Genomic DNA, 26,294 nt, shown 5'->3' with positions numbered 1-26,294 from the left:
ACCGCGTTTAGCCGTTCTTCTTCAAGTACATCAATGTCCTCCAGCCTGGTGGCCTCAGCTTCTGTTATGCTTTCGAAGATCAGCCTTGGCGCCCCAAACTTGAGATCAGCCGGTAGCACTGCCTCCGACCCGTAGACCATGAAGAAAGGAGTGTTTCCATGCAGGGCTCGGCTAGGTTGGGTTCTTAAGCTCCAAACGACATAGGGCAATTCCCTTATCCACTTTCCTGCGAATTTTTCATTCTTATCGAAGACCTTCTTCCTGAGTGCCTCCAATATCATTCCGTTGGCTCGCTCAACCTGCCCGTTGGCTCTTGGATGTGCTACAGATGCATACTTGATCTGAATGCTCTTTTGCTCGCAGAAGTCGAAGAATTCTGAACTTGTGAAGTTGGATCCTAAGTCAGTTATGATGCTGTTTGGTATCCCGAATCTGAATATTATGTCTTGTATGAACTCCACGGCCTTAGCAGAGGTTAAAGAGGCAATGGGCTTGAACTCTATCCATTTAGTGAATTTATCAATCGCCACCAATACATGAGTGTATCCCCCTTGAGCTTTCTTGAAAGGTCCAATCATGTCCAGTCCCCAGCATGCGAAAGGCCAAGTTACTGGTATGGTCTGCAGTTGCTGTGCTGGCATGTGCTGTTGCTTCGACAAGTATTGGCAAGCCTCGCACCTCTGAACTAACTCGGCTGCATCATTCTTCGCTGTTGGCGAATAGAATCCTGACCTGAAGACCTTCCCGACTAGTGTTCTGGAGGCTGCATGTATTCCACATTGCCCAGCATGGACCTCCTCCAGAAGTTGCTTCCCAGTGGACGGGAGAACGCACTTCATGAGGATGCCTGATGCACCCCTTCTGTATAATATCTCCCCGATGAGTGTATAGTGAGCCGACTGTCTGGCAATGCGCTCTGCCGAGTTCTTGTCGTCTGGTTCTTCTTCGTTCTTTATATACTTAATGATCGGCCTTCTCCAGTCATCAGAGTCTGACTCGGGTTGATCTATGATGTTGCACTCTTCTGTTTGATCCATTGAGATACTTGGCTGTAGAATTTCTTGCACGAAGACTCCGGGTGGGACCTGAGTTCGACTGGATCCTAGCTTGGACAGTACATCGGCTGCTGTGTTCCGATCTCTTTCTACATGATGAAATTCCAGACCCTCAAATTTATCTTCCAGCTTTCGGACGGCAGCGCAGTATTTTCCCATTGAATCGTTTGAACAATCCCACTCCTTGTTTATCTGGCTGATGACTACCAGAGAGTCTCCGTATACCATCAATCTCTTGACGCCCAATGATATGGCGATGTTCAATCCATGGATCAGAGCTTCATACTCGGCTGCATTGTTGGAGGCCGGGAATAGCAACTGGAGGGCGTACTTGAGGTGTTCGCCTCCAGGTGCGGTGAAGAGAATCCCTGCTCCTGCTCCCTGCAGCTTCAGCGAGCCATCAAAATACATCCGCCATACTTCTGCAGTCTCTGGGTTATCTGGTACTTGCTGTTCGGTCCACTCTGATACGAAATCAACCAGTGCTTGAGTTTTGATGGCAGTGCGAGGTCGGAACTCGATGTCATGAGATCCCAGCTCGCAAGCCCACTTGGCTATTCGGCCAATGGCTTCCTTGTTGTGAAGAATATCCCCTATTGGAAAACCGGTTACTACTATGACTTTGTGGTCATCAAAGTAGTGACGCAGCTTGCGGGCATTTAGAAGTACTGCGTATAATAGCTTCTGAACTTGAGGATACTTTTTCTTTGAGGGGCCTAGAACTTCACTGATGAAGTAAACAGGATGTTGCACTGGATAGGCATGTCCTTCTTCTACTCGCTCGACTACCAACGCGGTGCTTACCACGTGAGTCGTGCAAGAGATATATAGTAGCAAATCTTCAGCCGGTTGAGTTGACGTAGCTCACCGGGGTGGTTTCAGTACTGGTGGTGTTGTTAAGAATTTTTTCAGTGCATCTAGAGCTTCTTGTGCTTCCGAAGTCCATTGAAACTTATCCACCTTCTTGAGTAGCTTGTAAAATGGCAAACCTTTTTCTCCCAGCCTAGATATAAATCTGCTCAGAGCTGCCATACATCCAGTAAGTCACTGAACCTTCTTTTGTGATCGAGGAGCTTCCACCTTCATGATAGCTTCAATCTTATCTGGATTAGCCTCAATTCCTCGGTGGCTGACGATAAACCCGAGCAACTTTCCTGCTGGTACCCCGAAAACACATTTTTCGGGATTAAGCTTCCATCTATATCGTCTCAGGCTGTTGAAAACCAGCTATAAGTCTTCGATGAAGTTTTCCGAATTCTCCGTTTTGATTACCACATCATCTACGTAGGCTTCCACACGCTTGCCCCAGTGATCGGCTAAGCATGTTTGAATGGCTCTCTGATAAGTCGCTCCAGCATTTTTGAGGCCAAACGGCATGGAGGTATAACAGAAAGCACCAAACGGAGTGATAAACGCTGTTTTTTCCTCGTCTTCTTTCGCCAAACTAATCTGATGATACCCGGAATAGCAATCTAAGAAAGACAGCACAGAACATCCAGCGGTGGAGTCCACCACCTGATCTATCCTTGGGAGCCCGAAGGGATCCTTCGGACAGTGTTTGTTGAGATCAGTATAGTCGACGCACATGCGCCAATCCACTTTATTCTTTTTGAGTACAAGAACAGGGTTGGCTAACCACTCGGGGTGTAATACTTCTCTAATAAATCCAGCCGCGACCAAGCGAGCTAACTCGGCGCGAATGGCCTCTCTCTTGTCGGGCGTGAAACGACGTAGCTTTTGCCGAATCGGCCTCGCCTGGGGATAGACCTTCAATTTGTGCTCGGCCAGTTCTCTTGGGACTCCCGGCATATCCGCAGGTTGCCATGCGAATACGTCTCGGTTATCTTGCAGAAACTGGACGAGCGCGCTTTCCTATTTGTCGTCCAAGCTGGAGCTGATGATGGCAGTCTTGCGTTCATCAGCAAACCCCAGGTTGATCCTCTTAGTTTCTTCAGTCGGCCGCATAGAGGTCGCGGCCTGAGCTTCATTTGCCGGTACCGTGAGGTCTTCCTCAGGCTTAGAGTTCACCAGTGTAGAAGGAACCATCGACGGCTTGGTGGTGAGGGCTGCTTGGATGGCCACTCGGAAACACTCTGCGGCGCCTTGGAAGTCGGCGCGCACAGTTATGATCCCTTGTGGTCCTGGCATCTTCAGTATCATGTATGTGTAATGCGGAGTGGCCATGAATTTGGCCAATCCAGGCCTTCCGATGATGGCGTTGTACCCGCAGTCGAAGTTCGCCACTTCAAACCTCAGGAACTCGGTTCTGTAGTTCTCCGGAGTTCCGAAGGCGACCGGCATGTAGATATGGCCCAGCGGGTATTCCCCTTCCGTCGGCACGATGCCAAAGAAAGGAGTGTCCGACTTGTGGAGCTCTTTGAGGTGAGCTCCCAAGCCTTGGAGTGTCCGGGGGAAGGTGACGTTGATGCTGCTCCCCCCGTCCACTAGCACCTTCTTCACCCGGCTCTCTCGGATCACCGGATCGACGAGGAGCGGGTATTTGCCTGGATGGTCGAAGTTGAGCCATTGATCCTCCCGAGTGAAAGTGATCGGGTGTTCTGACCACCGGTATGGGGCGGGAGGACCGGTGGTCGCCACCAGTATCTGGTGGTCGTTGAGCTTTTGTTGTCTCTTGTTCTCCTGTGACCCATGCCCGCCGAAGATGACGTTGACCTCCCTGTCCACGCGCGGGAAAGCTCCTCCTCCTCCCTCCTCCTGCCGATGAGGTTGTCGTGGTTCATCTGGTCCTCCTCTCGGCGGAGGAGGAGGTAGAGGTTGGAAGGGTCGGCCATGCCCGACGAAGTGCTTGAAGTCCCAGCAGTTGCGAAGAGTGTGGCGCATGTCCTTGTGGTACGGGCACTGGGCGTCGAGGATGTCGTCCAGCGTGCGTTCGCCTCCGCGAGGTCCTCCTCGGGCGCGAGAGGCAGGTGGCCCGGCGGCGTGTACTTCTTCGCGAGGCCCCTTCTCCCAGCGCTTGTCGGATGGCTGGTTCGCGTCGCGTCGAGGTGCTGCCGGTGCGGGTTTTGCTCCTCCGATGAGGTCCTGAGCTCGCTCGTCGGCGGTGATGTAGAGGTCGGCTTCCCGGAACAGCTCCTCGGAGGTAGTCGGCGCCTTCTGTAGTATGGCTCGGACAAAAGCCGAGTCATCGGATCCTCTGTAGAAGTCCTCGATCACGGCCGCCTCCGTGACCTCGGGAATGCGATTTCTCATGGTCTGGAACCTTTTGAGGTACGACCGGAGAGTCTCATCCCCCCGGCGCTTGATGGATTTGAGGTCCCACAGTTGCGCCGGCTTGTCGGAGAGGGACTGGAAGTTGGCGGTGAAGCGTCGACTGAAGTCCCCCCAGTCGTCGATGCGGTGTCGGGGTAGATGTCGCAGCCACTGCAGCGCATCTTGCCCAAGGACGATGGGCAAATACGCGGTCATCACGTCTTCGGATGCCCCGGCAGCTCGAGCGACGGTGGTGTAGACGGCTAGCCAACCCCCTGGATCCTGCTTAGGTTCATATTTGTCGACATTGGATACCTTGAAGTTGGGAGGCCATTGGATGGCCCTAAGGCGTGGAGTAAGAGCGGACACTCCGCACGTGTCCTCCTGTCGTCGGGGACGATGTCTGTCCCGGGGAGGGGAGTTGTGATTGTGGTTCCTCGACCGTCCCCGGGTGGTACCGCCAGTTGAGGCTGTTGCCGACTCAGTCCTGGTGGCCTGGCTCTGAGTCGGGATGCCATGATCCCTGTCGTACTCATGCCGCCGTTCGCGCGAAGCATTGATGGAGCTTCGCGCGTCTCGGCGACTGTTGATGGCGTGTCGTAGATCGTTCGGCGGGTGAGCAAGCGGTACAAGATGGTTGGCCGCCTGGGTGAAGAGTCGTCGGTAGCCCTCAGCGTCAGGAGTCCGAGGGAGTCCATCAGCTATCCGAGCCAATACCCCTCCGACTTCGCTCGGCGTGTTCATAGTTCGGGCGAAGTCGGGATTCAGGTTGCGCCCGAAGAATGGATTCTCCCGGCGTTGCCTTGCATCTTGCTCGGCTTGTTCCTGAGCCCGTCGGCGATCACGTCATCAGGAGTTCCTTCGTTCTCTGAAGACGCGTTCTTCCGGAGTTTCTCCTATCTCCGAGACCTCGTCTCGCGAGACAGGCTGCTCCGGATCCCGTTCTCCGGCCGCGTGATGTCATCGAACGTTCCTGCGCCGATTCCTCCGTCGGCGGGATTCTCGTTGAGGCGGTTCTTCTCCGGGTGCGGTCGGCTCGTCGTCCGAGACGGTAGGCGACTCCACTCTCCCGATGAAGAGGACGTCGGGGTAGAATGGTGCTGCTGTCGTGGCGACCTTCTTTCCGTTCTCCTTTGAGGCCGGAGGAACGGAAAGAACAACTTGCTTCTCCCTGGTCTCCTTCTTCCTCGCGATCTGTGTCCATTCTTTTGTCGGGGAAGTAGACAGTGGAGTTCTCCGGGTCAGCGAGCCCTCGGCCCCCGACTTTCCGGAGACGATCTTTTTCCGGAGAACTGGAGGTTGCGCTTCTCCGGCATTTTTGGAGTTCGTTGGAGGAGACTTCTTTTCCGGCGGATCCGTGATACGGTGTAGAGTTCCCTCTTCATCTGCTACAGATGAGATTGTTCCGAAGCAGAATACGGATCCGGGGCGCAGGGTGATCTTGCTGTAGAAGGTGACGGCCATTGAGCTAGCTTGGATCGTCGACACACCCCCTACCTAGCGCGCCAGCTGTCGGTGTTTTGGGTCCGATCGCACACCCGGGGTTGCCCCTCAAGTTGCTTTTAGGAGTAGGACGGTGTCGACAACTGTAGCAAAATGGTTCGTGCCGATTGCACGAGGAACCGTAGACAAGGTTTACAGGTCCGAGCCGCTTAGAGATGCGTAACACCCTACGTCCTGGTGAGTGTGCTTGATGAATGTGGTTACAGGAGAGCTCTCTGGATTGAGAATACAGAGAGTTGACGTAGGTGGCTAAGTAATAGGGTCGATCGTTCTGAAGGGGTGCCCCCTAGGCCTTATATACTCGACCGTGGGGCAATACACGTGGATATGATAACAACAAGTAGCTAAAAGATAGTGAACCTCTTGAGTTTATCCCCACGTAACCCTCGCCGACTTATCCTCGCATGGCTCCGTTGCATGGGGGCTCCAGCGCGGGAAAGTCGGATCTCTGTTGTGGTCACTCGCTCGACGTTGTGGGCCGTCCGGGTTTGCACCAATCCGGCCTTGTGTCGCTCTGCTTTCCTTGGTTGTTTCTCCCCAGGCCCACGAAAGAATGACCTTACGATTCATTGGGCCCTTGGGCCTTTCGTGAGGTCTTTTACTCTTTTAGTGGACCCGGGGGATATCTATCCCCCACAAGCTCTATATTCTATCACAAAGAAACGAATGCGCGAAATCGAGGTATTGGTGCTTAGGAATGTTGTAGGAATGTTTGGTATCCTCCTCCATGCGCCTAGGGGTCCCTTTTATAGCCCCAAGGCAGCTAGGAGCCGTTGAGAGTAATCCTGGAAGGCAGATCTTGCCTTCTGTCGACTGGCGCACCGGACAGTCTGGTGCACCACCAGACATCCACTGTTCACTGTCCGGTGCAGATTGCTTTCCTTATTTGGCGAAGCCGACCGTTGGAGTCTGAGAGCCGTTGGCGCACCGGACACTGTCCGGTGCACCAATGTGACCGTTGGCTCGGCCACGCGTCACACGCGGAATCCTCGGCCAACCGTTGCCCCGGCTGACTGTTGGCTCACCGGACAGTCCGGTGCACCACCGGACAGTCTGGTGCACCACCGGACAGTCCGGTGCACCACCGGACAGACCGGTGAATTTTAGTCGTACGCCGTTGATGGTTTCCCGAGAGCGACGAGTTCGCCTGTGAACGGCTCACCGGACAGTCTGGTGCACCACCGGACAGTCCGGTGAATTATAGCCGTACACCGTCGTCGAAGTCCCGAGAGCAGCCTGTTCGCTCGAGCCAGCCTGGCGCACCGGACACTGTCCGGTGCACCACCGGACAGTCCGGTGAAACCAGACTGAGCAGACTTTGGCTGTACTTGGCCATCTCTTCTCCAACTCGATTTTTTCTGTTTCTAGCACTTAGACACAATACATTGGTCCATAAAATAATGTACTAAGTCTAGAAACATACCTTTTGACATGTTTTGCACTTTTTCCACACCTTTGCATAGATTAGCACAAAAGCATTTGTGTTGGCACTCAATCACCAAAATACTTAGAAATGGCCCAAGGGCACATTTCCCTTTCAATCTCCCCCTTTTTGGTGATTTATGCCAACACAACATAAAGCAACTAGAATACGTGCAATATCAATGCAAATGAAAACTCAAGGTTGTTTTGAATCCAATTTGACATATATGGATCACTCTATGCCACCACTTGGTTTGTTTTTGCAAATCAAACTCAAATTCCTATCTCTAAGTCAAATCCACTTGTAGAGAAATAAAGAGAGGTATTCCAAAGAAATTTGATCAAGGATTTCAAAAACTCCCCCTTTTTTCCATAATCAACACTTCTCCCCACAAGAGGCCAATTTTTGACAAGAGAGACAATAAAAAGAATTTTGACAAACCAAAAGCTCTAATATACTATTTTCAAAATTTCTCAAGTGGTAGCTGATCCATTTATTGCTTTGGCCTTTATTTTCTCCCCCTTTGGCATCAAGCACCAAAACGGGATCAATCTTGGCCCTTTAACCCCATTGCCTCACCAAGATCTTCAAATAAGAATACAAAGGCAATAAGAGTACACGAGATGAACTTGGAATAAGTTACCCTCTCATCGGAGTGCAGTGGAAGTCTTTCATGGTCCAAGTCCACCTTTTCCCTTTCAAACTTCCTTTGAGACTAAATTAGGCAAACTCAAAAACACGGTTAGTCTCAAAGGGTCAAGTTGTAACACAACTCCCCCTAAATATGTGCATTACTTGCACAAGGACTTGTGAGTTCCGGGGAGTGATTGTACAACTTGAGCACCACAAGTAAGCAACAAAATGCATAAGGAACATGATCAAAGGCATAAACACATGTATGCTATAAATCAATCCAAGTTCCGCGAATCCAGGACATTTAGCTCACTTCGCAGCCTGCAAAAGGTCTTTTCATCTAAAGGCTTAGTGAAGATATCGGCTAGCTGGTTCTCGGTGCTAACATGAAACACTTCGATATCTCCCTTTTGCTTGTGGTCTCTCATAAAGTGATGTCGGATGTCAACGTGCTTTGTGCGGCTGTGCTCAACAGGATTTACCGCTATTCGGATAGCACTCTCAAGCGTATCCTTGCTGCTTCTCGTGACAGTCTTGACAGATTGTATCGTGATTCCAGCAACTCGCTGACCATCTTGGAGAGGAGTCACCGCTTTACAATGGAGGAATTGGACAATCAACGTTGTAAGCTGCAGGAATCCGTGGACGAAGTGACCCGCCTCAAGCAGTTGATATCAACAAAGGATGCCACCATCAGAGAACTCCGAGCTTCCAAGAAATCCATTGCCCAGGAGTTAGAGACTGCTCGACTGGCTGCTAAAGTCGCCGAAGAAACTTCTGTTACTCTCAAAGCCCAGCGCGACAAAGCCATGGACAAGGCTATTCGGGCGGGACGAATCTTGATGAGGAGACCTGGCGTGGTTGTTTTTGAAGACATAAGGGCTGATGTGAATGCTGCCCCTGATTCCTCGAGTCGTCCTTCTTCGTCGGTCGCTCCTGAGAAAGACATTGCGAAATAGAGAAACATTTTGCGTGCTTTGAGCGCGCGGTTAACATGATCGAGTATTTGTTAGAGGACATCAGTTCAGCATTCGAATGATATAATTACTCTCTTATTGTATCAGAATTCATCAGTTCGTAAATTTGCAGTAATGAAACGACGCACGATGATTATGAAATTTGTTCGCGGGATATAGAAGTCATCCCCTGAATTGCATAGGCATGAGCATGTTGCACCGGCTTTAGTCGCCACTGACTTTAGCCGATTGCTCCATTAGTAGGGCGTAGTGGTCACCCCGAGTTAAGTAAGCGTGAGCATGTTGCACCGCCCTAAGTCGTCGCCGACTTAAGTCGATTGCTCCGTTAGTAGGGCATAGTGGTCACCCCGAGTTAAGTAAGCGTGAGCATGTTGCACCGCCCTAAGTCGTCGCCGACTTAAGTCGATTGCTCCGTTAGTAGGGCATAGTGGTCACCCTGAGTTAAGTAAGCGTGAGCATGTTGCACCGCCTTAAGTCGTTGTCGACTTAAGTCGATTGCTCCGTTAGTAGGGCATAGTGGTCACCCTGAGTTAAGTAAGCGTGAGCATGTTGCACCGCCTTAAGTCGTTGTCGACTTAAGTCGATTGCTCCGTTAGTAGGGCATAGTGGTCACCCTGAGTTAAGTAAGCGTGAGCATGTTGCACCGCCTTAAGTCGTTGTCGACTTAAGTCGATTGCTCCGTTAGTAGGGCATAGTGGTCACCCCGAGGTAAGTAAGCGTGAGCATGTTGCACCGCCTTAAGTCGTTGCCGACTTAAGTCGATTGCTCCGTTAGTAGGGCATAGTGGTCACCCCGAGTTAAGTAAGAATGCAAGTCAACTGTAAACGAACTGAGTATATTTGAAACCTCTTTTTTATTGATGACATATTTCCACTTTACAGAGTACATCGTCGTCCCAGCAGTTTTGAAATACAGCTAGGGATAAAACTTTCTGAGGTGTTCTATGTTCCAGGAGTTCCCAACTTCTGTGCCATCCATCTGAGTGAGGCGATACGATCCGGGCCGAGTGGCTTCTGCTATCATGAAGGGTCCTTCCCATAAGGGTGATAACTTGTGCCGTCCCTCCCCCGTTAGAATTCGGCGGAGGACGAGATCTCCTACTGAGAAGAATCGTTGTCGCACAGCCTTGTCGTGATAGCGCCTTGGAGTCTGCTGGTACCGTGCTGATTGGATTACCGCGTTTAGCCGTTCTTCTTCAAGTACATCAATGTCCTCCAGCCTGGTGGCCTCAGCTTCTGTTATGCTTTCGAAGATCAACCTTGGCGCCCCAAACTTGAGATCAGCCGGTAGCACTGCCTCCGACCCGTAGACCATGAAGAAAGGAGTGTTTCCATGCAGGGCTCGGCTAGGTTGGGTTCTTAAGCTCCAAACGACATAGGGCAATTCCCTTATCCACTTTCCTGTGAATTTTTCATTCTTATCGAAGACCTTCTTCCTGAGTGCCTCCAATATCATTCCGTTGGCTCGCTCAACCTGCCCGTTGGCTCTTGGATGTGCTACAGATGCATACTTGATCTGAATGCTCTTTTGCTCGCAGAAGTCGAAGAATTCTGAACTTGTGAAGTTGGATCCTAAGTCAGTTATGATGTTGTTTGGTATCCCGAATCTGAATATTATGTCTTGTATGAACTCCACGGCCTTAGCAGAGGTTAAAGAGGCAATGGGCTTGAACTCTATCCATTTAGTGAATTTATCAATCGCCACCAATACATGAGTGTATCCCCCTTGAGCTTTCTTGAAAGGTCCAATCATGTCTAGTCCCCAGCATGCGAAAGGCCAAGTTACTGGTATGGTCTGCAGTTGCTGTGCTGGCATGTGCTATTGCTTCGACAAGTATTGGCAAGCCTCGCACCTCTGAACTAACTCGGCTGCATCATTCTTCGCTGTTGGCCAATAGAATCCTGACCTGAAGACCTTCCCGACTAGTGTTCTGGAGGCTGCATGTATTCCACATTGCCTAGCATGGACCTCCTCCAGAAGTTGCTTCCCAGTGGACGGGAGAACGCACTTCATGAGGATGCCTGATGCACCCCTTCTGTATAATATCTCCCCGATGAGTGTATAGTGAGCCGACTGTCTGGCAATGCGCTCTGCCGAGTTCTTGTCGTCTGGTTCTTCTTCATTCTTTATATACTTAATGATCGGCCTTCTCCAGTCATCAGAGTCTGACTCGGGTTGATCTATGATGTTGCACTCTTCTGTTTGATCCATTGAGATACTTGGCTGTAGAATTTCTTGCACGAAGACTCCGGGTGGGACCTGAGTTCGACTGGATCCTAGCTTGGACAGTACATCGGCTGCTGTGTTCCGATCTCTTTCTACATGATGAAATTCCAGACCCTCGAATTTATCTTCCAGCTTTCGGACGGCAGCGCAGTATTTTCCCATTGAATCGCTTGAACAATCCCACTCCTTGTTTATCTGGCTGATGACTACCAGAGAGTCTCCATATACCATCAATCTCTTGACGCCCAATGATATGGCGATGTTCAATCCATGGATCAGAGCTTCATACTCGGCTGCATTGTTGGAGGCCGGGAATAGCAACTGGAGGGCGTACTTGAGGTGTTCGCCTCCAGGTGCGGTGAAGAGAATCCCTGCTCCTGCTCCCTGCAGCTTCAGCGAGCCATCAAAATACATCCGCCATACTTCTGCAGTCTCTGGGTTATCTGGTACTTGCTGTTCGGTCCACTCTGATAAGAAATCAACCAGTGCTTGAGTTTTGATGGTAGTGCGAGGTCGGAACTCGATGTCATGAGATCCCAGCTCGCAAGCCCACTTGGCTATTCGGCCAATGGCTTCCTTGTTGTGAAGAATATCCCCTATTGGAAAACCGGTTACTACTATGACTTTGTGGTCATCAAAGTAGTGACGCAGCTTGCGGGCAGTTAGAAGTACTGCGTATAATAGCTTCTGAACTTGAGGATACTTTTTCTTTGAGGGGCCTAGAACTTCACTGATGAAGTAAACAGGATGTTGCACTGGATAGGCATGTCCTTCTTCTACTCGCTCGACTACCAACGCGGTGCTTACCACGTGAGTCGTGCAAGAGATATATAGTAGCAAATCTTCAGCCGGTTGAGTTGACGTAGCTCACCGGGGTGGTTTCAGTACTGGTGGTGTTGTTAAGAATTTTTTCAGTGCATCTAGAGCTTCTTGTGCTTCCGAAGTCCATTGAAACTTATCCACCTTCTTGAGTAGCTTGTAAAATGGCAAACCTTTTTCTCCCAGCCTAGATATAAATCTGCTCAGAGCTGCCATACATCCAGTAAGTCGCTGAACCTTCTTTTGTGATCGAGGAGCTTCCACCTTCATGATAGCTTCAATCTTATCTGGATTAGCCTCAATTCCTCGGTGGTTGACGATAAACCCGAGCAACTTTCCTGCTGGTACCCCGAAAACACATTTTTCGGGATTAAGCTTCCATCTATATCGTCTCAGGCTGTTGAAAACCAGCTATAAGTCTTCGATGAAGTTTTCCGAATTCTCCGTTTTGATTACCACATCATCTACGTAGGCTTCCACACGCTTGCCCCAGTGATCGGCTAAGCATGTTTGAATGGCTCTCTGATAAGTCGCTCCAGCATTTTTGAGGCCAAACGACATGGAGGTATAATAGAAAGCACCAAACGGAGTGATAAACGCCGTTTTTTCCTCGTCTTCTTTCGCCAAACTAATCTGATGATACCCGGAATAGCAATCTAAGAAAGACAGCACAGAACATCCAGCGGTGGAGTCCACCACCTGATCTATCCTTGGGAGCCCGAAGGGATCCTTCGGACAGTGTTTGTTGAGATCAGTATAGTCGACGCACATGCGCCAATCCACTTTATTCTTTTTGAGTACAAGAACAGGGTTGGCTAACCACTCGGGGTGTAATACTTCTCTAATAAATCCAGCCGCGACCAAGCGAGCTAACTCGGCGCGAATGGCCTCTCTCTTGTCGGGCGTGAAACGACGTAGCTTTTGCCGAATCGGCCTCGCCTGGGGATAGAACTTCAATTTGTGCTCGGCCAGTTCTCTTGGGACTCCCGGCATATCCGCAGGTTGCCATGCGAATACGTCTCGGTTATCTTGCAGAAACTGGACGAGCGCGCTTTCCTATTTGTCATCCAAGCTGGAGCTGATGATGGCAGTCTTGCGTTCATCAGCAAACCCCAGGTTGATCCTCTTAGTTTCTTCAGTCGGCCGCATAGAGGTCGCGGCCTGAGCTTCGTTTGCCGGTACCGTGAGGTCTTCCTCAGGCTTAGAGTTCGCCAGTGTAGAAGGAACCGTCGACGGCTTGGTGGTGAGGGCTGCTTGGATGGCCACTCGGAAACACTCTGCGGCGCCTTGGAAGTCGGCGCGCACAGTTATGATCCCTTGTGGTCCTGGCATCTTCAGTATCATGTATGTGTAATGCGGAGTGGCCATGAATTTGGCCAATCCAGGCCTTCCGATGATGGCGTTGTACCCGCAGTCGAAGTTCGCCACTTCAAACCTCAGGAACTCGGTTCTGTAGTTCTCCGGAGTTCCGAAGGCGACCGGCATGTAGATATGGCCCAGCGGGTATTCCCCTTCCGTCGGCATGATGCCAAAGAAAGGAGTGTCCAACTTGTGGAGCTCTTTGAGGTGAGCTCCCAAGCCTTGGAGTGTCCGGGGGAAGGTGACGTTGATGCTGCTCCCCCCGTCCACTAGCACCTTCTTCACCCGGCTCTCTCGGATCACCGGATCGACGAGGAGCGGGTATTTGCCTGGATGGTCGAAGTTGAGCCATTGATCCTCCCGAGTGAAAGTGATCGGGTGTTCTGACCACCGGTATGGGGCGGGAGGACCGGTGGTCGCCACCAGTATCTGGCGGTCGTTGAGCTTTTGTTGTCTCTTGTTCTCCTGTGACCCATGCCCGCCGAAGATGACGTTGACCTCCCTATCCACGCGCGGGAAAGCTCCTCCTCCTCCCTCCTCCTGCCGATGAGGTTGTCGTGGTTCATCTGGTCCTCCTCTCGGCGGAGGAGGAGGTAGAGGTTGGAAGGGTCGACCATGCCCGACGGAGTGCTTGAAGTCCCAGCAGTTGCGAAGAGTGTGGCGCATGTCCTTGTGGTACGGGCACTGGGCGTCGAGGATGTCGTCCAGCGTGCGTTCGCCTCCGTGAGGTCCTCCTCGGGCGCGAGAGGCAGGTGGCCCGGCGGCGTGTACTTCTTCGTGAGGCCCCTTCTCCCAGCGCTTGTCGGATGGCTGGTTCGCGTCGCGTCGTGGTGCTGCCGGTGCGGGTTTTGCTCCTCCGATGAGGTCCTGAGCTCGCTCGTCGGCGGTGATGTAGAGGTTGGCTTCCCGGAACAGCTCCTCGGAGGTAGTCGGCGCCTTCTGTAGTATGGCTCGGACAAAAGCCGAGTCGTCGGATCCTCTGTAGAAGTCCTCGATCACGGCCGCCTCCGTGACCTCGGGAATGCGATTTCTCATGGTCTGGAACCTTTTGAGGTACGACCGGAGAGTCTCATCCCCCCGGCGCTTGATGGATTTGAGGTCCCACAGTTGCGCCGGCTTGTCGGAGAGGGACTGGAAGTTGGCGGTGAAGCGTCGACTGAAGTCCCCCCAGTCGTCGATGCAGTGTCGGGGTAGATGTCGCAGCCACTGCAGCGCGTCTTGCCCAAGGACGATGGGCAAATACGCGGTCATCACGTCTTCGGATGCCCCGGCAGCTCGAGCGGCGGTGGTGTAGACGGCTAGCCAACCCCCTGGATCCTGCTTAGGTTCATATTTGTCGACATTGGATACCTTGAAGTTGGGAGGCCATTGGATGGCCCTAAGGCGTGGAGTAAGAGCGGACACTCCGCACGTGTCCTCCTGTCGTCGGGGACGATGTCTGTCCCGGGGAGGGGAGTTGTGATTGTGGTTCCTCGACCGTCCCCGGGTGGTACCGCCAGTTGAGGCTGTTGCCGACTCAGTCCTGGTGGCCTGGCTCTGAGTCGGGATGCCATGATCCCTGTCGTACTCATGCCGCCGTTCGCGCGAAGCATTGATGGAGCTTCGCGCGTCTCGGCGACTGTTGATGGCGTGTCGTAGATCGTTCGGCGGGTGAGCAAGCGGTAGAAGATGGTTGGCCGCCTGGGTGAAGAGTCGTCGGTAGCCCTCAGCGTCAGGAGTCCGAGGGAGTCCATCAGCTATCCGAGCCAATACCCCTCCGACTTCGCTCGGCGTGTTCATAGCTCGGGCGAAGTCGGGATTCAGGTTGCGCCCGAAGAATGGATTCTCCCGGCGTTGCCTTGCATCTTGCTCGGCTTGTTCCTGAGCCCGTCGGCGATCATGTCATCAGGAGTTCCTTCGTTCTCTGAAGACGCGTTCTTCCGGAGTTTCTCCTATCTCCGAGACCTCGTCTCGCGAGACAGGCTGCTCCGGATCCCGTTCTCCGGCCGCGTGATGTCGTCGAACGTTCCTACGCCGATTCCTCCGTCGGCGGGATTCTCGTTGAGGCGGTTCTTCTCCGGGTGCGGTCGGCTCGTCGTCGGAGACGGTAGGCGACTCCACTCTCCCGATGAAGAGGACGTCGGGGTAGAATGGTGCTGCTGTCGTGGCGACCTTCTTTCCGTTCTCCTTTGAGGCCGGAGGAACGGAAAGAACAACTTGCTTCTCCCTGGTCTCCTTCTTCCTCGCGATCCGTGTCCATTCTTTTGTCGGGGAAGTAGACAGTGGAGTTCTCCGGGTCAGTGAGCCCTCGGCCCCCGACTTTCCGGAGACGATCTTTTTCCGGAGAACTGGAGGTTGCGCTTCTCCGGCATTTTCGGAGTTCGTTGGAGGAGACTTCTTTTCCGGCGGATCCGCGATACGGTGTAGAGTTCCCTCTTCATCCGCTACAGATGAGATTGTTCCGAAGCAGAATACGGATCCGGGCGCAGGGTGATCTTGCTGTAGAAGGTGATGGCCATTGAGGTAGCTTGGATCGTCGACACACCCCCTACCTAGCGCGCCAGCTGTCGGTGTTTTGGGTCCGACCGCACACCCGGGGTTGCCCCTCAAGTTGCTTTTAGGAGTAGGACGGTGTCGACAACTGTAGCAAAATGGTTCGTGTTGATTGCACGAGGAACCGTAGACAAGGTTTACAGGTTCGAGCCGCTTAGAGATGCGTAACACCCTACGTCCTGGTGAGTGTGCTTGATGAATGTGGTTACAGGAGAGCTCTCTGGATTGAGAATACAGAGAGTTGACGTAGGTGGCTAAGTAATAGGGTCGATCGTTCTGAAGGGGTGCCCCCTAGGCCTTATATACTCGACCGTGGGGCAATACACGTGGATATGATAACAACAAGTAGCTAAAAGATAGTGAACCTCTTGAGTTTATCCCCACGTAACCCTCGCCGACTTATCCTCACATGGCTCCGTTGCATGGGGGCTCCAGCGCGGGAAAGTTGGATCTCTGTTGTGGTCACTCGCTCGACGTTGTGGGCCGTCCGGGTTTGCACCAATCCGGCCTTGTGTCGCTCTGCTTTGCTTGGTTGTTTCTCCCCAGGCCCACGAAAGAATGACCTTACGATTCATTGGGCCCTTGGGCCTTTCGTGAGGTCTTTTACTCTTTTAGTGGACCCGGGGGATATCTATCCCCCACAAGCTCTATATGCTATCACAAAGAAACGAATGCGCGAAATCGAGGTATTGGTGCTTAGGAATGTTGTAGGAATGTTTGGTATCCTCCTCCATGCGCCTAGGGGTCCCTTTTATAGCCCCAAGGCAGCTAGGAGCCGTTGAGAGCAATCCTGGAAGGCAGATCTTGCCTTCTGTCGACTGGCGCACCGGACAGTCCGGTGCACCACCAGACATCCACTGTTCACTGTCCGGTGCAGATTGCTTTCCTTATTTGGCGAAGCCGACCGTTGGAGTCTGAGAGCCGTTGGCGCATCGGACACTGTCCGGTGCACCAATGTGACCGTTGGCTCGGCCACGCGTCACGCGCGGAATCCTCGGCCAACCGTTGCCCCGGCTGACTGTTGGCTCACCGGACAGTCCGGTGCACCACCGGACAGACCGGTGAATTTTAGCCGTACGCCGTTGATGGTTTCCCGAGAGCGACGAGTTCGCCTGTGAACGGCTCACCGGACAGTCTGGTGCACCACAGGACAGTCCGGTGAATTATAGCCGTACACCGCCGTCGAAGTCCCGAGAGCAGCCTATTCGCTCGAGCCAGCCAGGCGCACCGGACACTGTCCGGTGCACCACCGGACAGTCCGGTGAAACCAGACTGAGCAGACTTTGGCTGTACTTGGCCATCTCTTCTCCAACTCGATTTTTTCTGTTTCCAGCACTTAGACACAATACATTGGTCCATAAAATAATGTACTAAGTCTAGAAACATACCTTTTGACATGTTTTGCACTTTGTCCACACCTTTGCATAGATTAGCCCAAAAGCATTTGTGTTGGCACTCAATCACCAAAATACTTAGAAATGGCCCAAGGGCACATTTCCCTTTCAATCTCCCCCTTTTTGGTGATTTATGCCAACACAACATAAAGCAACCAGAATACGTGCAATATCAATGCAAATGAAAACTCAAGGTTGTTTTGAATCCAATTTGACATATATGGATCACTCTATGCCACCACTTGGTTTGTTTTTGCAAATCAAACTCAAATTCCTATCTCTAAGTCAAATCCACTTGTAGAGACATAAAGAGAGGTATTCCAAAGAAATTTGATCAAGGATTTCAAAAACTCCCCCTTTTTTCCATAATCAACACTTCTCCCCACAAGAGGCCAATTTTTGACAAGAGAGACAATAAAAAGAGTTTTGACAAACCAAAAGCTCTAATATACTATTTTCAAAATTTCTCAAGTGGTAGCTGATCCATTTATTGCTTTGGCCTTTATTTTCTCCCCCTTTGGCATCAAGCACCAAAACGGGATCAATCTTGGCCCTTTAACCCCATTGCCTCACCAAGATCTTCAAATAAGAATACAAAGGCAATAAGAGTACACGAGATGAACTTGGAATAAGTTACCCTCTCATCGGAGTGCAGTGGAAGCCTTTCATGGTCCAAGTCCACCTTTTCCCTTTCAAACTTCCTTTGAGACTAAATTAGGCAAACTCAAACACACGGTTAGTCTCAAAGGGTCAAGTTGTAACACAACTCCCCCTAAATATGTGCATTACTTGCACAAGGACTTGTGAGGTCCGGGGAGTGATTGTACAACTTGAGCACCACAAGTAAGCAACAAAATGCGTAAGGAACATGATCAAAGGCATAAACACATGTATGCTATAAATCAATCCAAGTTCCGCGAATCCAGGACATTTAGCTCACTTCGCAGCCTGCAAAAGGTCTTTTCATCTAAAGGCTTAGTGAAGATATCGGCTAGCTGGTTCTCGGTGCTAACATGAAACACTTCGATATCTCCCTTTTGCTGGTGGTCTCTCAAAAAGTGATGCCGGATGTCAATGTGCTTTGTGCGGCTATGCTCAACAGGATTTTCCGCTATTTGGATAGCACTCTCATTGTCACATAGGAGTGGGACTTTGCTCAGATTGTAGCCAAAGTGTCGGAGGGTTTGCCTCATCCAAAGTAGTTGCGCGCAACACTGTCCTGCGGCAACGTACTCGGCCTCAGCGGTGGATAGGGCAACGGAGGTTTGTTTCTTAGAGTTCCACGACACCAGGGACCTTCCTAAGAATTGGCACGTCCCTGATGTACTCTTCCTATCGACCTTACATCCAGCATAGTCGGAATCTGAGTACCCAATCAAGTCAAAGTTAGACCCCTTTGGATACCAGATCCCGAAGCAAGGCGTAGCTACTAAATATCGAAGAATTCGCTTCACAGCCACTAAGTGACACTCCTTAGGATCGGATTGAAATCTAGCACACATGCATACGCTAAGCATAATATCCGGTCTACTAGCACATAAATAAAGCAAAGAACCTATCATGGACCGGTATGCTTTTTGATCAACGGACTTACCTCCTTTGTTGAGGTCGGTGTGTCCGTCAGTTCCCATCGGCGTCTTTGCGGGCTTGGCGTCCTTCATCCCAAACCGCTTTAGCAAGTCTTGCGTGTACTTTGTTTGGGAGATGAAAGTGTCGTCCTTGAGTTGCTTCACTTGGAACCCAAGGAAGTAGTTCAACTCGCCCATCATCGACATCTCGAATTTCTGCGTCATAACCCTGCTAAACTCTTCACAAGACTTTTGATTAGTAGAACCAAATATTATGTCATCGACATAAATTTGGCACACAAAAAGATCACCATCGCAAGTCTTAGTAAAAAGAGTTGGATCGGCTTTCCCAACCTTGAAAAGCATTAGCAATTAAAAAGTCTCTAAGGCATTCATACCATGCTCTTGGGGCTTGCTTAAGTCCATAGAGCGCCTTAGAGAGCTTACACACGTGGTCGGGGTACCGTTCATCCTCGAAGCCAGGGGGTTGCTCCACGTACACCTCCTCTTTGATCGGCCCGTTGAGGAAAGCGCTCTTCACATCCATTTGGTACAACCTGAAAGAATGGTGAGCGACATATGCTAGCAAAATACGAATTGATTCTAGCCTAGCCACTGGAGCAAAAGTCTCCTCAAAGTCCAAACCTACGACTTGGGCATAACCTTTTGCCACAAGTCGAGCCTTGTTCCTCGTCACCACCCCGTGCTCGTCCTGTTTGTTGCGGAACACCCACTTGGTTCCCACAACATTTTGCTTGGGACGAGGCACCAGTGTCCAAACTTCATTGCGCTTGAAGTTGTTGAGTTCCTCCTGCATGGCCAACACCCAGTCCGGATCTAGCAAGGCCTCTTCTACCCTGAAAGGCTCAATAGAGGAGACAAAAGAGTAATGCTCACAAAAATTAACTAATCTTGAGCGAGTAGTTACTCCCTTGCTAATATCACCCAATATTTGGTCGACGGGATGATCCCTTTGAATCGTTGCTCGAACTTGGGTTGGAGGTGCCTGAGGTACTTCTTCCTCTTCAACTTGAACATCTTGTGCTCCCCCTTGATCACGCGCCTCCACTTGAGGTACTTGTTCGTCATCTTGGGTTGGGGGATGCACCATAGTTGAGGAAGACGGTTGATCTTGCTCCAATTGTTCCTGAGGCCGCACATCTCCAATTGCCATGGTGCGTATCGCGGCCGTTGGAATGTCTTCTTCATCTATGTCATCAAGATCAACAACTTGCTCTCTTGGAGAGCCATTAGTCTCATCAAATACAACGTCGCTAGAGACTTCAACCAAACCCGATGATTTATTGAAGACCCTATACGCCTTTGTATTTGAATCATAACCTAATAAAAACCCTTCTACAGCTTTGGGAGCAAATTTAGAGGTTCTACCTTTCTTCACAAGAATATAACACTTGCTCCCAAATACACGAAAATAAGACACATTGGGTTTGTTACCAGTTAGCAACTCGTATGAAGTCTTGGGTCTTAGGTACCCAACTCTTGTTGGGTCCTACAAGGTTAGTCACAATTGTCTTAGGGACCCAAATGCAAGTTTTATCACCCTTGCATTTTGCCCCTAATTTCCTAGCAACTATCTTCCTATCCTTTCTACAAATAGCAAAGGAAGCATTTAAAGCATGATAAATTGTAGAGGGTCCATTCATAACTTTCCTAGGAACATGAACAATATTCTTTCTAGGCACATGATGAATATTTTTCCTAGGCATATCTCTACCATACATATAAGAAGAACTGGAAGCAAACATAGAATAAGAATCATAGGCATGTGAATCAAAAGCATTACAACTCCTATGAGACTGTCTTCTATCATTGTACATAAAGGCATGGTTCTTTTTAGTACTACTTGCCATAGGGGCCTTCCCTTTCTCCTTGGCGGAGATGGGAGCCTTATGGCTTGTTAAGTTCTTGGCTTCCCTCTTGAAGCCAAGCCCATCCTTAATTGAGGGGTGTCTACCAACCGTGTAGGCATCCCTAGCAAATTTTAGTTTATCAAAATCACTTTTGCTAGCCTTAAGTTGGGCATTAAGACTAGCCATTTCATCATTTAACTTTGCAATAGAAGCTATGTGTTCACTACAAGCATCAATATCAAAATCTTTACATCTATTGCAAACAACATTTTCTACACAAGTTGTTGATTTACTAGCTATTTCTAGCTTAGCATTCAAATCATCATTAATGCTCCTTAAGCTAGAAATTGTCTCATGGCAAGAAGATAATTCACAAGAAAGCATTTCATTTCTTTTAACTTCTAAAGCATGAGATTTTTGTGCTTCTACAAATTTGTCATGTTCTTCATACAACAAATCCTCTTGTTTTTCTAAAAGCCTATTCTTATCATTCAAGGCATTAATCAATTCATTAATTTTATCTACCTTGGTTCTATCTAGGCCCTTAAATAAACATGAATAATCTATTTCATCCTCATCACTAGATTCGTCCTCACTTGAAGAAGCATAAGTAGAGTTTCGAGTACATACCTTCTTTTTCCTTGCCATAAGGCATGTGTGACGCTCGTTGGGGAAGAGGGATGACTTGTTGAAGGCGGTGGCGGCGAGTCCTTCATTGTCGGAGTCGGAGGAGGAGCAATCCGAATCCCACTCCTTTCCTAGATGTGCCTCGCCCTTGGCCTTCTTGTAATTTTTCTTCTTTTCTCTCTTGCTCCCGTGTTCCTGGTCACTTTCATTATCGGGACAGTTAGCAATAAAATGACCAATCTTACTGCATTTGAAGCATGAGCGCTTCCCCTTGGCTTTGGTCTTGCTTGGCTGTCCCTTACGACCCTTAAGCGTCGTCCTGAAGCGCTTGATGATGAGGGCCATTTCTTCATCATTTAGCCCTGCCGCCTCAACTTGCGCTACCTTGCTAGGTAATGCCTCCTTGCTCCTTGTTGCCTTGAGAGCAACGGGTTGAGGCTCATGGATTGGACCGTTCAACGCGTCGTCCACGTACCTCGCCTCCTTGATCATCATTCGCCCGCTTACAAATTTTCCAAGTACTTCTTCGGGCGACATTTTGGTGTACCTGGGATTCTCACGAATATTATTCACCAAATGAGGATCAAGAACGGTAAAGGACCTTAGCATCAGTCGGACGACGTCGTGGTCCGTCCATCGCGTGCTTCTGTAGCTCCTTATTTTGTTGATAAGGGTCTTGAGCCGGTTGTATGTTTGGGTTGGCTCCTCGCCCCTTATCATCGCGAATCGTCCAAGCTCGCCCTCCACCAACTCCATCTTGGTGAGCAAGGTGACGTCGTTCCCCTCATGAGAAATCTTGAGGGTGTCCCAGATCTGCTTGGCATTGTCCAAGCCGCTCACTTTATGGTACTCGTCCCTGCACAAGGAGGCTAACGACACAGTAGTGGCTTGTGCATTTCTATGAATTTGTTCATTAATGAAAATAGGACTATCCGAGCTATTGAACTTCATTCCACTTTCCACAATCTCCCATATGCTCGGATGGAGAGAGAACAGGTGACTACGCATTTTGTGGCTCCAAAATCCGTAGTCCTCTCCATCAAAGTGAGGAGGTTTTCCAAGTGGAATGGAGAGCAAATGAGTATTTGTACTTTGCGGAATACGAGAGTAGTCAAAAGAAAAGTTCGAATTAACCGGTTTTCTTGTCTCGTAGTCGTTGTGGTCGTCGTCCTTTTGGGAAGAGGTAGACTCATCGCTGTCGTCGTAGTAGACAATTTCCTTGATGCGCCTTGTCTTCTTCTTCTTCTTCCCATCTTTCCATCTATGGCCCGAGCCCGAGTCGGTAGGCTTGTCATCCTTTGGCTCGTTGACGAAAGATTCCTTCTCTTTATCGTTGATCACGATACCCTTCCCCTTGGGATCCATCTCTTCGGGCGGTTAGTCCCTTTGTGAAGAGAACGGCTCCGATACCAATTGAGAGCACCTAGAGGGGGGGTGAATAGGTGATCCTGTAACACTTAAAACTTAGGCCACAAAAACTTGGTTAAGTGTTAGCGCAATAACCGCCAAGTGGCTAGAGAGGAGTCTTCAACAAAACACAATAACCAACAAGAGATCAATCACAGAGATGGCACGGTGGTTATCCCGTGGTTCGGCCAAGACCAACGCTTGCCTACTCCACGTTGTGGCGTCCCAACGGACGAGGGTTGCAATCAACCCCTCTCAAGCGGTCCAAAGACTCACTTGAATACCATGGTGTTTTGCTTGCTTTTCTTAATCCCGTTTGCGAGGAATCTCCACAACTTGGAGCCTCTCGCCCTTACACTTGAAGTTCACAAAGAATCACGGAGCAAGGGAGGGATTAGCAACGCACACAAGACACAAGAATCAGAGTGTCAACACGCACACAAGTCGCAACAAGAGCTCGCAACTCAAACCAATGAGTTCACAACTTCACTAGAGCTCTATATGCTATCACAAAGAAACGAATGCGCGAAATCGAGGTCTTGGTGCTTAGGAATGTTGTAGGAATGCTTGGTATCCTCCTCCATGCGCCTAGGGGTCCTTTTTATAGCCCCAAGGCAGCTAGGAGCCGTTGAGAGCAATCCTGGAAGGCAGATCTTGCCTTCTGTCGATTGGCGCACCGGACAGTCCGGTGCACCACCGGACATCCACTGTTCACTGTACGGTGCAGATTGCTTTCCTTATTTGGCGAAGCCGACCGTTGGAGTCTGAGAGCCGTTGGCGCACCGGACACTGTCCGGTGCACACTGGACAGTCCGGTGCACCAATGTGACCGTTGGCTCGGCCACGCGTCACGCGTGGAATCCTCGGCCAACCGTTGCCCCGGCTGACTGTTGGCTAACCGGACAGTCCGGTGCACCACCGGACAGACCGGTGAATTTTAGCCATACGCCGTTGATGGTTTCCCGAGAGCGACGAGTTCGCCTGTGAACGGCTCACCGGACAGTCCGGTGCACCACCGGACAGTCCGGTGAATTATAGCCGTACACTGCCGTCGAAGTCCCGAGAGCAGCCTGTTCGCCCGAGCCAGCCTGGCGCACCGGACACTGTCCGGTGCACCACCGGACAATCCGGTGAAACCAGACTGAGCAGACTTTGGCTGTACTTGGCCATCTCTTCTCCAACTCGATTTTTTCTGTTTCCAGCACTTAGACACAATACATTAGTCCATAAAATAATGTACTAAGTCTAGAAACATACCTTTTGACATGTTTTGCACTTTGTCCACACCTTTGCATAGATTAGCACAAAAGCATTTGTGTTGGCACTCAATCACCAAAATACTTAGAAATGGCCCAAGGGCATATTTCCCTTTCAGGATGCATGTTTGTCCCCACAATGTGATATTATGGACTTAAGCCTCCCCCTAACTCCATAATTCACTTACTTCCTATTTTTGGACCAAATAACCAAAACCACTTGAAAAAACATTTAGAGATTTGAAAATTTTTAAATTGATGGATTTTGGTGTTTGATATAGTTTTCATTGCTTTGGTCCCTAAACTTCTCCCCCTTTGGCATCAACCACCGAAAAGGAAGACATTAAAAGCATGTAGGAAGTAAATAAAAGCTAGTCCTCAAAAGATTACTCCCCCTAAAAGAGTGTTCTCTTTTAGAAAGAAAATTTCTCCCTCTTTTTTAGAGGCGAAGAAATACTCCCCCTAATAGAGATCTTCTACTTTTAGGAAAAAGCATGTGAAAATTAGAGGTGCAAGACATGATTTGAATAGACTAACTTCCCTTATGCATAGGTAACAGAATATGAGTTAACCACTTATGCATTTTTAGCAACATGGAAGTATATGATATGAAATATAGTCTAATCAAATATTGGAGAAGACATGTGAATGATACTAGATGATGTCTCAAAAGATACCGATTGAAATTCAATGGCGAGCTTGAGAGACATGAGAGTTCTTGAAGATTTTGCAGTGGAAGATTGTTGTCTTTCTCCGGGGACCTCATTTTCCTTAAAATGAGACTATCACATAAAATAGACTTGAAAAGGTGTTAGTCTCAAAGTATTAGATTATAGAGTAACCTCCCCCTGAAGGTGTGCACATAAGTTTTGAATACTTGTAGGAGACATGCACTTTGATTTGATATCAAGAGGGGCAAATTATCTATAATCTGAACTTTGGCACATATAAGTTAAATGATACAACTTGTAGAATTCAAAGTTTTCAATTGATGTATCATTTACTATGGAGTGATAGAGAAGCTATGTGTCGTGCTTAAATAAACGTTTTAAGCCATGTAGGTTTGCTTCAGTATATGAATTGGAAGCAAGCAATCCTACCATGTGATTTACCTAGTATGCATAATTTTAAACAAAAGTAAGTACCAAATATAATACTAGGCAAGAAAGGTAAACTAGATACAAGGTAATTAGATACGCATATCTAAAGACAAGAGATACAATAAATCTAGTTACCTTAGTCATGGGTCGGGAAATTTGGGTCCAAAGTATTCACTAACCTACTTGGCAATAAACTTGATCCAATATGATGTATCCCATGATATACATCCCAACTTTGCCAAGTCTCCAAATTCCCTGAGGACCTTCGGTCCACTCACTTCCCTTTCGGGATCCAAACCTTCTTGGTGCTTTTCATGGTTGAAATTATTTCCTTTGGCACCCACATGCGTTTGGCCCCCTTTCCTTTGTCGGCTTGCTTGTTGGCCTTGATTGCTATCACCTTCCCATTCTTTTTCTTCTTAATCAAATATGGTGTAGCAGCCTTTTTGTCCACCTTTTTGATGTAGGTGTTGGAGATTTTGCTTGATGGCTTTTGCTTTAGCTTTTGCCTTTGTTTATCCCCGGTCATCGCCTTGCATTGGAAAGACTTATGGCCTTCCATATGGCATAGCCTACAAATCACAGTTTCTCCCTCCATAGGCTTGTTCCCTCCCGCAGTGGTGTTATCCTGTGGAGGTCGGATTTGTTTGGCTTTGCCTTTCTTGTCATACAAAGCCTTGCCAACGCAAGCCACTTCTTGCTTTAATTGTTCATTTTCCTTTGCAACCTCATCCGAACATGTTTCTACAACAATATTCACAACAAGAACTTGGTTGCAGGGGTTAGAATCATCAATTAAATCAAAGCAAGAAGTAGAAGCATCTTTCTTAATAATTTCAGGTATTTCAACTAAAGATGCTGCTGGGGTGCTACCAATGTTTTCTAGCTTAGTAGTTAGCTCATTATTGTGTATGCTAAGAATTTCCATTTTCTCTAGCAAATTTTCAATAGCTTCTTGGGAGCTAGCTAACTTGGCCTTAAGTTTTTCATTCTTTTTAATGAGACCATCATCGGTAGCAGTGGATGGAGCACTAGATTCTAATAGCTCAATTTTAGTTGACACCTCACTATTTAAGTTTGCAAAAGTTTCAAATTTTTCTAGCAAACCTTTATAATCATTTTGGGAGCTAATCAACTTATTTTTCAAAGTTTTAAGTTGAGCTTTTTGCTTAGTGCAAACATCCTGGAAAAATTCTACGGCTTCCGCAAGCTCATCTACAGAGGGCTTTCCCTCACCTTCATCATCACTACTACTTTCATCACTAGAGGATGGAATGCTTTTGTTACCTCTTGCCATAAGGCATTTGTGTGATGACCGTGATGAGCGCGATGAG

The sequence above is a fragment of the Zea mays genome, chromosome 7 (assembly GCF_902167145.1).
Source record: "Zea mays cultivar B73 chromosome 7, Zm-B73-REFERENCE-NAM-5.0, whole genome shotgun sequence".
Taxonomy (NCBI): Eukaryota; Viridiplantae; Streptophyta; class Magnoliopsida; order Poales; family Poaceae; genus Zea; species Zea mays.
Note: the sequence above shows the minus strand (reverse complement) of the source record.